A 13,439-nucleotide genomic window follows, 5' to 3' on the forward strand; every position below is an offset into this window, starting at 1 on the left:
GCAGTGTAACACTAAAGGAAGGCAGCTAGTTATCACCACCCATCGCCAACTTTTGGGCTACTCTTTTACTAACGAATAGTGGGATTGACAGTAGCTTTATAACGCCCTCACGATTGAAAGGGCGACCATGTTTGGCCACCAGTGTCCAAAATACATTGCATTCATGTAATAATGGTCTTTGTAGCAATTATGCTTGTTTCTTAGGGTCTGCTGGCTATTTCCCGCAAAGTACCATTCAGGAATTCAGATAACCCTAAAACTGTTAACAGGTTAGTGTTAACTACATTTGCAAGATGAGCACTAACGAAACATGTAACGTAAAATGTTTCTGTCCTGAACATTCTTCTGTGAGACGTGTTTCACCTGATTACAGTTCTGTATACACCCGGCATGGCCAGGTGGTTAAGGCGTTCGACTCGTAATCTGAGGGTCGCGGGTTCGAATCCCCATCCCACCAAACGTGTCCGCCATTTCAGCCGCGAGGGCGCTATAATGTGACGGTCAATCCTACTATTTGTTGATAAAAGAGTAGCCCAAGAGTTGGCCGTGGGTGGTGATGACTACCTGCATTCCATTTAGTCATACACTACTAAATTAGGGACGGTTTGCAAAGATAGCACTCGTGTAACTTTGTGCGAAATTCAAAAACAAACAAACATTTCTGTATAAAATCCGCAGTGTGTATAACACTTCGTTGCTACAGTCTAGGGAGAAGAGTGGTCGTTAACGTTGCATCTTATTATGCATTATTAACTGTGGAGGTTTGAAGTCCATGTGCTGAAGTTTTTTGAAAGAAAAGTTAAATCCAATCACAAAGTCAACTGTGAAACCACACCACACGGTCATCAATGAGATGTATAGGAAATATTACAGCATATAAGGCAGTTGCGCATGTCTTGACACTTTCATGCAGAGTGAAACATACTCTATTGACGTATATTAGTAGACCATTGGTCATCGATTTTTGGTCTTCCCAAGAACTTCAAAGCAAAATCAACACGTAAGCTTGAATCAGTATACTTTAGTATTTGGACACTAAGTAACTTGAAAGAAAATATTCTAAACATTGACGGAAAAGTTGGCAAATCTAGACCCCGAGCACCAAAATGCTGCACCTATGCGCCTTTGTGCTGGCTATTTCCTGTTACAGAATGGCTAGCCTCAGAGATAGTTTCAGTATGTGTCGGCGATATACTTATCAGCGGCTTATCATAAACGCAACCTTCAACTCAAATTATGTTTTTAAACTTGTGTAGAGAAACACTAAAATAAAGATCCCTATGGGTGTTACGGACTCTATAATTATAGTTATTCCTTCAGAATTGTTTCGTTTGGCATGACAACCTTTCAGGTAATAACATTTCACTAGTTTTCTTTTCGGTACGTTTGTCAGTTTCACACCGATCATATCAGCTGCACTGCAATCAGGAAACCCATTCAGTCGGAAATATTCAAATAAAAATTAGTGGCGCCGTTGGTGGTGATGTTTTGATAAGGGTGGCGTTTGCACCCGAGTGATACTTTTAAAACTTTTGTGTAATTTTACGTTTCTATGTTGTAACGTTTGTGAGATATGACAGACTTAAGTACGGTGTTTATGCATGTTGCTTGAGTTAGGCCCATAGGTTGAGGATCCTGCATAAGTTTCCGTTTATTATTTATCTGTTGAAATCATATATTGAGATAGAATTGCATGACTAATAGATAACTATACACGTACAAGACTTTGCAGTTATGTAGAAGTGTTATAATCTAAAACTAATTAAAGTCTTATTCAGTTTGATCACTTTGTTTTTATTACTAACATTTGTGTTTTTCGTTCATGCAAAAGAAATGAAACTAAAATAGCCCCACAAATGTCGTGTTGGGCACAGAGGTAAGCTGGAGGGTCTATATGACTAAAATTTGGGGTTCCATCCTAGTGGTGGACTCGCATCACTATAGCTCATTGTGTAGTTTTGCGCTAAAAGACAACAAATAAATACCTAGTTCATGTCTATAGTAACATGTACATGCAATTTTGAAAACCAAATTATTCATTAAAAATTCAATAGAGAGTCTACTAGAGAAATCAATTATAACTTTGCGACAACAATTCCTTTCGAAATTTTCAACTATTTTCCTTGCTAATAATTTCATTAGCGGTTAATAAAAAGAAGACATTTGCTATTTGAAATTGGACATTTTGAGTAGTTTAAATGTAGATAATCCATTGAATAGTTTGTGAATTAATCTATAAAAAAACTTCGTTGCATTTTAGCATTAGGTATTTGGATTTATCATAAAGTTATTAAGGCTATTTGCCGCCGCATCAAATTTTAAATTTAGGTGTAATTTATTGTGTTATTTATCACATTAGTTGAACATATGCCTGATAAACCTGTTTTATAAAGTTGGTTATTAGAGATATATAACACTATCACTATAATAAACATAATAATATATTCATAATGTATAGTAATAAACATATCTTACAAATACATGCATACAGATATAAACAGTACTCAACATCAGATTATTGATTAAAAAATTGAAACCACTATTACCTGAACAGTTACATTAATATCTATATTATACAGACAAATACAGTTAGATTAGCGACTGTAAAATGAAAACGGTGGAAGGTAAATGATACATATTTAACGTTGCTTTAGAAGTAGCAGAACCTTCGAAGAAGTGGCATGCTTAAATTAGCCTATAAAATAAGAATTACTTATTGTAATAGTTTTTCACGTAGTTTCTCTGGTATTATTTTAACAGTGTGCTTATCAGGGAGTAATTTGAGTCTATGTTACATAACTGAAGTTTTAGTGCTATTTGCTTTCTTATTTTAGTACTTTATAATTACCTAGTCGTGATATAATTAAGATGGTTGAATCATTCATATTATAGTATTACGCGTACGTATCAATTTCATTGTTTGATTGTTGTAACTTGTAGCGAATACTTAAGCAACTTGACTTTGCTCTCTTCGACTTTGTTTTTGATAAAATAATTTTCAGCATTGACTAGTCACACTTCCAACACTATGTATCTTTTTCTTTGGTGGTCAAGCTATTCTACATACAAGATATAGTAGTGCCCTCTGTCAAGTTTTAATAAATAACTTACAACCTAAAATTGAATGTAGATTTGTGTGGTTTTAGGTAAAATTTTTTTTTTTTCTGATTTACCAATGGTAAGCCGTGTTAGAATTTGATGTTCAACCTCTGGACAACCGGCATCTCTAACGGAATGACTGAACTTTCACATAACACACTTCAAGACATGCCCTCTGACACAGAGGGAGAAATACACAAGAATATACCATCACAAAACCATGCTAATGTGCAGGAAGACGGTACACAGTTAAGAACTTTAACTAGTTATTGTTTCACCTGAAGAAAATTCAAATAGAGAGGAGTAAAAATAGTTAATTAAAGCCTAAACTCCATTCCCTTTTCATTTCACCACAATCTGTACTTTAAAACTGAAAAGAAAAATTAATACGTTAGCTCTTTATGATTTAAATAAAATCACATCTGTTTAGTTAAAAGAAACTAAAGGTTTAACGCTTTTATATGAAGGTACTGATTTATAAATACGACAATAAAAATAATTAAATATAATTAAGTAGAATTTTTGATAATGCATATTAATAACAAAAATATTTCAATAATATCACATGAAACTAAATGGCAAAACTATGACATGAATTTCATTTTCTTCTCTAAGCCTTTTCTAACTGGTTAGATTCTTCGTAAAATTTGCTTTTTATATTAGTGTATGTTTTATTCACCTGACGGAAGAAGGGGTGCATGGTGTGGTTTGATTTGTTTTGAATTTCGCGCAAATCTACACGAGGGTTATATGCGCTAGCCGTCCCAAATTTAGCAATGTAAGACTGAAGGGTAGGCAGCTAACCATCACCACCTACCGCCAACTCTTGGACTACTCTTTTACCGACGAATAGTAGGATTAGATGGAAACATTATAACGTCCCCACGGCTGAAAAGGGCGAGTGTGTTTGGTGGGACGGGGGAATTCGAACTCGCAACTCTCAGATTACGAGTCGAGTGCCTTAATTACCTGACCACGCCGAACCTGCATTGTGTGAATAGAATAGTTGTTTAAACTTCATGAAATGGATTATTGATAAACCGATTAAATATATTTTCTTTCTTTACAGGAATTTTCTGGTGTCATGTAATGGTGATGAGATTCCACGAGTTGATCTTAAACCATGGAAGAGTCACATGCCTTGTACTTAAATGATGAGCAATAAATTCTTAAGTTTTATGATAAAAATCAACTAACGTCTTTTAGTTTTAATTTTTGTTTCACTGTAATTAGGTCTAAGGTTTTAAGATATCAATAAATAACCATTTTGAAATTGATTCTAAATTGATGTGAAGCAAATATACTTCCAATATTTTATACTTTTCATAAATCGTATAAGAAAGAAATAAACTCAAACATTGACACTATATAAATACATATACGTATTTCTCTACGTTTAAATATATTTATGCATAGAGTCAACTACTTTGTATTAAAAGGGTAAACTGAACACTGAAGAGAACGGGAGTTTTGTGTACCTTTACCTATTACTAATATTCTGAATTTGTTTGTTTGTTTTGTGGAATTTCGCACAAAGCTACTCAAGGGCTATCTGTGCTAGCCGTCCCTAATTTAGCAGTGTAAGACTAGAGGGAAGGCAGCTAGTCATCACCACTCACCGTCAACTCTTGGGCTACTTTTTTTTACCAACGAATAGTGGGATTGACCGTCACATTATACGCCCCCACGGTTGGGAGGGCGAGCATGTTTGGTGCGACAGGGATTCGAACCCCCGACCCTCAGATTACAAGTCGAACGCCTTAACCCACCTTAAATGAGAAAGATTTGTAATATTTTGTTACAAGTATGTATTGTCCATAGTTACGATAGAAACAAGTGAAAGCAATGTCTTGAAAGCTGAAATTTGGGAGGACCGGCATGGCCTGGTGGTTAAGGCACTTGACTTGTAATCTGAGGGTCGGGGGTTCAAATCCCCGTCACACCAAACATTCTCGCCCTTTCAGCCGTATGGGTTTTATAAAGTGCGATCAATCCCACTATTCGTTGGTAAAAGAGCAGCCCAAGAGTTGGCGGTGGATGGTGATGACTAGCTGCCTTCCTTCTGGTCTTACATTGCAAAATTAGAGACGGCTAGCGCATATAGTCCTCGTTTAGCTTTGCGTGAAATTCAAAACAAACAAACTAGCATGTAGGAACAATCAAAGGGTTATCCTGATGTAGAGCCTACGATTGATTCCCCATCCATCACACAAGGTGGTTGTAGTGAAAACTGCGGTATTGAGAGATGGTGAGTTATTACACATATTAGATCAATGAACATAACGAAGTTGGAAATATTAGTAATGGCAGCACGTGACTTGGAATATCGCTTAAATAAGGTGAGGTTAACCTGAATAAAGCTAGTTATCGATTTAGTATAAAGTGTGAAGTCGTTATATTAAAATGAAACTAATAACAACATAAAAGTAACATTACGAAAGTCACAGAAACTAGCAATAAAAACCTTTAGCACTACCAGTATTTATTTTGACGAAAGTTCTATTTTAGTCGCAATCGTAATAGATTTAAATGTCTTATGACAGCAATTTGAATATTTATTTGTCTTTTAGTTTTACAGGTTGATTTCTTTCATAAATGGGGTTTGTAAAAGTAGAACATAAAATCTGGGCAGTTAATAACTATAACCTGTAGGTTTTAACAGCAGAAAACATAAATTAGAGCAATCAGGAAATATATCTTAGAAATTGCAACAGTAGAGAACATAACGAAGATAATCCAACACTACAATATGGAGATCCTAACAGTAGAATATGAGACCACGATAACCAGGTACTACAACTTGGGGATCATAACGATAGAGACAATAACCAAGAAAACTAAAGACTATAAAATGAGGATCGTAACAGTGGAAAAGGAAAGACCGCGATAACCAGGCTATATAAGTTAGGGATCACAACAATAGAGAACATTATAGGATAATCAAGTATGATAACCGTAGGCAAATGGCAATTTGACGAAATAGCCTATTAAATATCGAAAATACTCCTCTAAAACGTGTATTGTGGACAATTTCTCACACGAAACAAACAGAAAACAAACGACGTTGTCTTTATTAAATGTTTGTTTGTTTGTTTTTAAATTTCGCATAATCCTACACGATGCTAGTGGTCTCTAATTTAGCAGTGAAAGACAAGGCGGAGGCCAGCTAGTCATCACTTTTTACCGCCAACATTTGGACTACTCTTTTATCAAAGAACAAGTGGACTGTCCGTCAAATTATAACGCCTTTACGACTGAAAGGGCGAGCATGTTTGGTGTGACCCTGTAATAACGTAAACTATATCCTAATGAAAGAGTTTTTCCATTGTCATAAATACAGTAACACTTATAGTAGGAATGGAGCGAATACACCATTAATACTTACATACACCTTTAACAACCAAATAAATCTTCAAAAGTATTTGAGAGACACAATTAGGTGCTAAACAAATCACATACAAAACTTAAAGCCATAAAACTATTTGATAAAGTCAGCAGAGCAGATACAAAATATCTACAAAACCACAAACACACTGACTGACTGTTTTTATTAAACGCTTTTAGTTGTGTAACAAAAACACTTACCATAGAGTTATAAGTATACCAAATAGAAAAACAGCACAAGGACTATGTGCTAGTGCTGGCGTTAAGTAGTTAATTAAATTAAGTAACTCTTTTATCAACTCTTAGTATATGCACACAACCACAACTCACACTACATAATCCTAATGGCAGTGCATACAATAGTGTGTGCCACATCATATGTACAATATGTGTGCACATTCACAATCTGTACGCGCACCATAAATGAAGAGAATACACACCACATACAGACTCATATAAATATACTATTAGATAGAAATGCCGTTATATTATGATGCACACTTACACTGATGATATTTGTACGGGATATCAACATAAATAAATCAATAAATGATACACAAGATCAACTCTTAGGAATTTTTAACCTTGTATTTTAACCCACCTATATAACAAATGCATAAAATGATTGTACAGTAAATGTACTGCCTCTGATAATTCGATTCACAGAAACCTCTAGTAGCTGTATGATAAGCATAACCAAGTCTGATAAGTTTATTTCACTTGGCTTATTACATACAGGATAGAAAAAACAAAAGAAATAGAGATGAATAAGATGATGGACACGCCCTTTTGTGAGTTTGTACATCATGCCCATTCCTACCTTGTTTTCTCACTTTTTGGTGCGCCCATTCTTACGCTTTCAATTTTTTAAATATTTTTTTATTTGTGTTATCCTATTGAAACAAACTATTAGTTTTGTACTACCAAACTTATATTTACACATTTTACATCTTGCATCACAAATAATTTTAAACTATGTAATTGTTTTGCATTTGCAAATAAAAGAAGGTGTTTTTTTTATTTTTCGCAAAGCTATACGAGGGCTATATGTGCTAGCCGTCACTAATTTAGCAGTGTCAGTGTAAGACTAGAAAGAAAGCAGCTAGTCATCACCACCCACCGCCAACTCTTGAGCAACTCTTTTACCAAAGAATAGTGGGATTGATCGTCACATTATAATGCCCCCACAGCTGAAAGGGCGAGCATGTTTGGTGTGACGGGGATTCGAACCCGCTACCCTCGGATTACAAGTCGAGTTCTTTAACCACTTGGCCATACCGGCCCAAAAAGATGTGAGGGCTGGAGTTAGAAGATAAGTGTAAAATACAGAACAATGCCGAGCTAGTTCTGAAAACGTTTTTAACTATTTTCTTTTATTGTCTGAGATTTCACGTCGTTAATCGTTCCTCCCCATGATGACTTGGCGGTAATTTTGGAAGCTTTTAACGCTAGAAATCAGAGTTAGATTCCTGTGATGAAAAACAAAAAATATATAGCTTTTCATGTTAAATATACAAACAAACAGCATAATCATCGGGAACACAATTTATATATATTATATTCTTGACAAAGTTGCCACCTGAAATATCAGGCAATAAAGATACATTATCTTAGATAGTTCAGTATTCAGAACGCGGAGTTTTAGCAATTAATTTTAGTCCTAAAATAAAGTTTTGTTTAACACCCTTAGGACATAGTGTATAGATAGAGTAAACAATGATATTACTCACATTCAAACTGTGACAATTTCTAGAAAAATATACAAAATGGAAAAGTCAGCAAGATTTTAAAGTTAAATACTGTTTTAAACAGCATCATTACACAAAATATATAGCACATGCATGAGGATGCATCTGTGATACCCACAGAAAGCATGCTCTTATGTTAATTTTCCACAGTAGGAAGCAAAACGTATGAGTGTGTGTGTGTGTAGGAGGGGGGTAAAGGTTCGATGTCATGCTGTCCTGTAAAATCATTTACAGTTATAGTAGCAACTTTAGACAGATTTTGTAGATTTAGGCCTAGAATATGATCTAAATAAGGGTAAAAACAGAAGCGAAGTTAATGTCAAAAGAAGCAACTTAATGACCAACTTACATGAACTATTCCCTTTTTTGTAATTTATTCTTTTAATCTTATCTTTACACTACACCCCCACATACAAGATTAACTTTGGAATATTCATCTGTATATTGCGAGTATTATTTTAGAAAAGAATCAAAGTGGATATTAGTTAGTTCATTGCTGGAGATTGATTTGAAGGTCTTGGCCTCTGTGTTTCAAAAGCCATGCCATATATTATAGTTTCAAATATCCATAACATCAAATATTTCCATTTTTTACTGATAATCAGTTAAAATAGTATATGTTCTTTTGTAGATCTACCGTCAGTTAAAGATATTTAATCCAAAATTCACAAAACGAACTAATCCACAGTGGAACCCCTCCAAAGCAGCCACCTTCGGGACTGAGACAAACTGGCCTGATTAGAGGGGTTCCACTGTACATAATTAGAGATTATGTAAACAAAAAAAGAGACAGTGATTGAATGACCCTTTCAAGGGGTGACCGAATCTGAGGGATGGCTGCTTAGAGGGGTTCCACTGTATATTGTTTTTAATTGTATTTTAAGCGTTTTTTCTTGCTAGAGGACATTTTCGGTTTACAGAAATCGTTGTGCACGTATATACAATAAACAAATGAAAAAAAAAGGATTTACTGTTAACCATTTTCACGAAATGATCTAATCAAGCAATAATCTCTACAACCATGTGATATTTTCACATGCTTGTTTGTTGTTATTTTCCTCAGAGATCTATTAAGTACACGTGGACGTGGAAAAGGCTTGAAAAAGGAAGACAGCATTTGTATAGTATAACTTATTTTTTTTTACTATGTAATAATGAAAAAATTGAACGTACGCAACATCAAACCATTAGTGTCCGTCTTCCTTTTCGTGTGCAAGGTACAGCTTCTACTAAAGTAAATACTTTATTGTAATACCATCATATTTATGGTTTAAATTTCATAGTTCGATTTTTATACAACCTAGAATTGAGAATCAAACCAACTTTATGTATCACCATTTTGTAAGTTACAGCGTTAGGCACATTTCTATTCACTTTCCAATAATTTGCATGTTATAATTAATTTTCAAATAGAACAATTTACTCCATCGAAGAACAAAGAGAACCAACTACATAAAAGTTTCTGTAGATACTTCTCAAGAAATATAGTGTCCTTCCTGTGTTAGCTTCACTCCTCCAAACTCATGATTCTCAGAATCACATCTAATTAAAGTGGGAAGATAGTTCTCAGTCAAATCTCTTGTCGACCTTGGCAACACATTTTTTTTGGTCATTTCAGGATTTTCCTGCAGTTAGACTTAACCAATCACTTTCATTGTTGCACACTTTATAGTGGTTGTTGTTGAGCCACGATTATAATTGCTTTCTTGAGAGACGTCAGCACGGATTAAATAGAAAGTCGCTAACTGGTGTTAGTTGTACCGTTATTGAAAGCTAGTGCGTCAAGTTATTAAATTGATGGTTAATATTTTTTTAAACTAACAGAAATATCTGATTATTAACAAGGTAAGTCTGACTAAATAGAATGTGTTGGGTTTTACGATAGTATACGTCCTTCAGACTTTCGAATTTATCCATGAATGTTTATGGTTTTAAGAATTAGGTATGTTTTCATAGTCGTGTTCAAGCGTAAAATATTTTCGTTTACAGTATGTAAAAAAATAGGTGAAACGTTTTGCTGTTCCGGAATGTAGCTTAAACGTACAAACCTCTTAAGAGCTCGTGCATTATTTAAAACTCTGTACCACCTCGACTCTTCATAAATCGAAAGGGCAAAATACGAATTTTCAAGTTTGCATACAGTTAGCTCCAAAATATATTCCCCCGCCAGTGGCTCAGCGGTATGTCTGCGAACTTACAATGCTAAAAACCGGGTTTCAATACCCGTGGTGGGCAGAGCACAGATAGCCCATTGTGTAGCTTTGTTCTTAATTCAAAACAACAGCAACCAAAATATATAAAATGATACAAATATGTGAAAAACAAATTGGACCTTAATGCTCAAATTTCTTCAAAAAATCACTAGAGGGTAAATGAAAAAAAAAAAAGATTCTTTTGAATTTTGTCTTCTCATTCATTTTTCGTTTTGCAGTTAAGCACAAAGCTACACAATGGGCTATCTATGATGTGCCCACCATAGGTATTGAACTTACCGTTTTGTTCAGTTAAAACGATACACTTTGGACAAATTTGACATGTTATAAATTGACAAAAACCTTTTGTATTGAAGGTTTGATTTCTGTATTCTCAAGAAATACATAATTATGACATTTTAAAGAAGTTTAAGTCAGGTGTAGTTAATATTAAGTAATCTAGAAGCTTCCTTGAAATGCCATATAATATAATTTTATATATTAAGTCTAATTAGAAATTTGAGCACATATTGTTACATTAAGATTATTATTAAGTGGCTGTCACGTAGCTAACAACAAATTAAACTAGAAGAAGCATTATTTTGTGTTCATATTTTTTGTAGTATTATTCTGATATTGACCAATGGTGTATATTATAACTGATATTATGAAATTTTTATAATGACTATAATCACAGTAAGTCATTACCTATTGAACTGAAAATACTTTTAAGTATTCTTGCTTGTAATTCACACTAGATATTCATGGAACTGAAAAAATATGTTAATTAGAATAATTCATTTTGGGCTAGTCTTCTGTTTCTATTGTAAAACTAGAAAAGTCTGTTAAATAAAAGAATGTAAAAACACAACATACATCATTAAACAGTCTTATAGAAAGCCATAATTTACCGCGTATTGACTTTTCAAATACACATGTATATTTGAACAATCAGACAATACAACACTTATCAGGATTGACAGTTTCTCTATGCTTGTGTGCATTGGTAGAATTCCAAGTTCTATATTATTGTCTTCCTTTCCCTCGTATAAACCAATATTATGCAAAAAGGCAGCATACTTGTCTATTGCAAAATAAAATAGTAGATCTTGAATAATAAAAGTAAGTCAGTTTTTCTTTCACGAATTTAAACAGTTTATGCACAGGCTACTAGCCATCAAGGTACTTAAGTAATTAATGTACTTATACGGTTTCGAGCTTAATGTTCACATTCAGAGAACATCATAACAGAATTAATTATATATATATATATAAAGAAATTTAAATAAATAAAGAATTAACAACTTTGCCTATAGAGGGACAAAATTATAATTCCAAATATGGTTTGTTTGCTTTAAATTTCGCGTGAAATTGTACAAGAGGTATTTGTACAAGTCGTCCTAATTTATCAGTGTAAGTTTAGAGGGAGGGCAGCTACTCATCGCCAACTCTTGGGCTACTCTTCTACCAACGAATAGTAGGATTGACCGTAACATTATAACGTCCCCACGGCTGAAAGGATGAGCATGTTTGGTGCGACGGAGATTCGAACCAGCGACCCTCGTATTACGAGTCGAATGCCTTGACCCACCTGGACGTTCCAGGCCGTTTCATGAGATTAAATGTTGAGTTGTTATTACTCTTTACAGACAGGAGAACGAAGTGTCAGCTACAAAAGGCCCAGCATGGCCAAGTGGTTAAGGCACTCGACTCGTTATCCGAGGGTCGCTGGTTCGACTCCCTGTCACACCAAAAAAAGAGTAGTCCAAGAGTTGGCGGTGGGTAGAGATGATTAGCTGCCTTCCCTCTAGTCTTACACTGCTAAATTAGGGACGACTAGCGCAGATAGCTCTCATGTAGCTTTGCGCGAAATTAAAAAAAAAAAAAACCTCGTAGAAATACTAATATCTGATGTTAATTATCTTAAGATGAATGGTTTGTAATGTTCGAAATCTATTAAAGTTCCTGGTTAAATATCTGTAGTTTTTCGATTAATAAGTATTAATCACAATTATAGTTTCCAAGGTTCATAGTATATTGACTGTAGCTGTGTGTGTGTTTTCTTATAGCAAAGCCACATGGGGCTATTTGCTGAATCCGCCGAGGGGAATCGAGCCTCTAATTTTAACGTTGTAAATCCGTAGAATTACCGATGTACCAGTGGGGGACGACTGTAGCTAATGAAGAATAATAATCTGTCTCTTAGCACATTGGTAAATTATACGGCTTAAAACAAGATTCTCGAACGCTCAACAATGTTCAAAAACATGTAAACCACATTTTGTTAAATCTTTCTCTCTGAATCTTCTAGAAATTTAGAGAACAGGCGGGATTTGTGCAATATACATTCAAAAATATATGTCACATGCATCAAAATGAAACTCACATTGGTATTAAAATAAACATATAATGGTAAATCAGTTATAACGGCTTCAAAGAGTGTGGCACATTTGTAACGAAAGAGTCGTGGACCGTCAACTCTCGGCCCTACAGTCTGTACGCTAATCGCTAAGCCATGCTAGACTCTTTTATTATTTCGCTCAGTCGTGATTTATCTAGTTTTTAATAAAGTTATAACTGAACTAAGAACAAGCACAAAAAACTATAAAAAAGAGCTAGTTCTTCTCATAACATTAAATATTTTTATAAAATTTATTTTTTAGTATTGTATTAATTGTTCTTGAGCTGATTTCCAACCATTCAAAGTACAAAGTTATAAACAGTCTTTGGCAACAATGATTCAGCAAATTTCACAGTCCTCTTTTCCTCAAGTGAAGAATAATTCGGTTAAAAATTTCATTAAACAATGAATAATGTAACTATAAAAAAATCAATTTTTTTCTTTGTTATCGAATTATTCATAACGATCTTGTTCAGAGAACCTCCGGCTCTTCAGGTTGAAGCTGTCTCTAACTTGGCACTCAGCCAGAGCTGCCCTTTATAATGTTACTATATATCAATTTATTTTATAGACTTTTTTCCTGCCTTCGCTGGGCCAGGCATGGCCAGGTGGTTA

General features: G+C 34.4%; 1 protein-coding gene across 1 annotated transcript in view; it reads left to right on the top strand.

Moving 5' to 3' along the window:
- The first annotated feature begins 9,880 nt into the window (after positions 1–9,880).
- Positions 9,881–13,439, top strand: part of LOC143225665 (salivary peroxidase/catechol oxidase-like) — a 28,242-nt gene continuing 24,683 nt past the window's right edge. The window contains exon 1 of the mRNA XM_076455486.1: positions 9,881–10,076. The gene's annotated coding sequence lies outside the window, so the exon portion shown is untranslated. The remainder of the gene's footprint in view (positions 10,077–13,439) is intronic.

The sequence above is a fragment of the Tachypleus tridentatus genome, chromosome 9 (genome assembly GCF_004210375.1).
Source record: "Tachypleus tridentatus isolate NWPU-2018 chromosome 9, ASM421037v1, whole genome shotgun sequence".
In the NCBI taxonomy this organism is placed as follows: domain Eukaryota; kingdom Metazoa; phylum Arthropoda; class Merostomata; order Xiphosura; family Limulidae; genus Tachypleus; species Tachypleus tridentatus.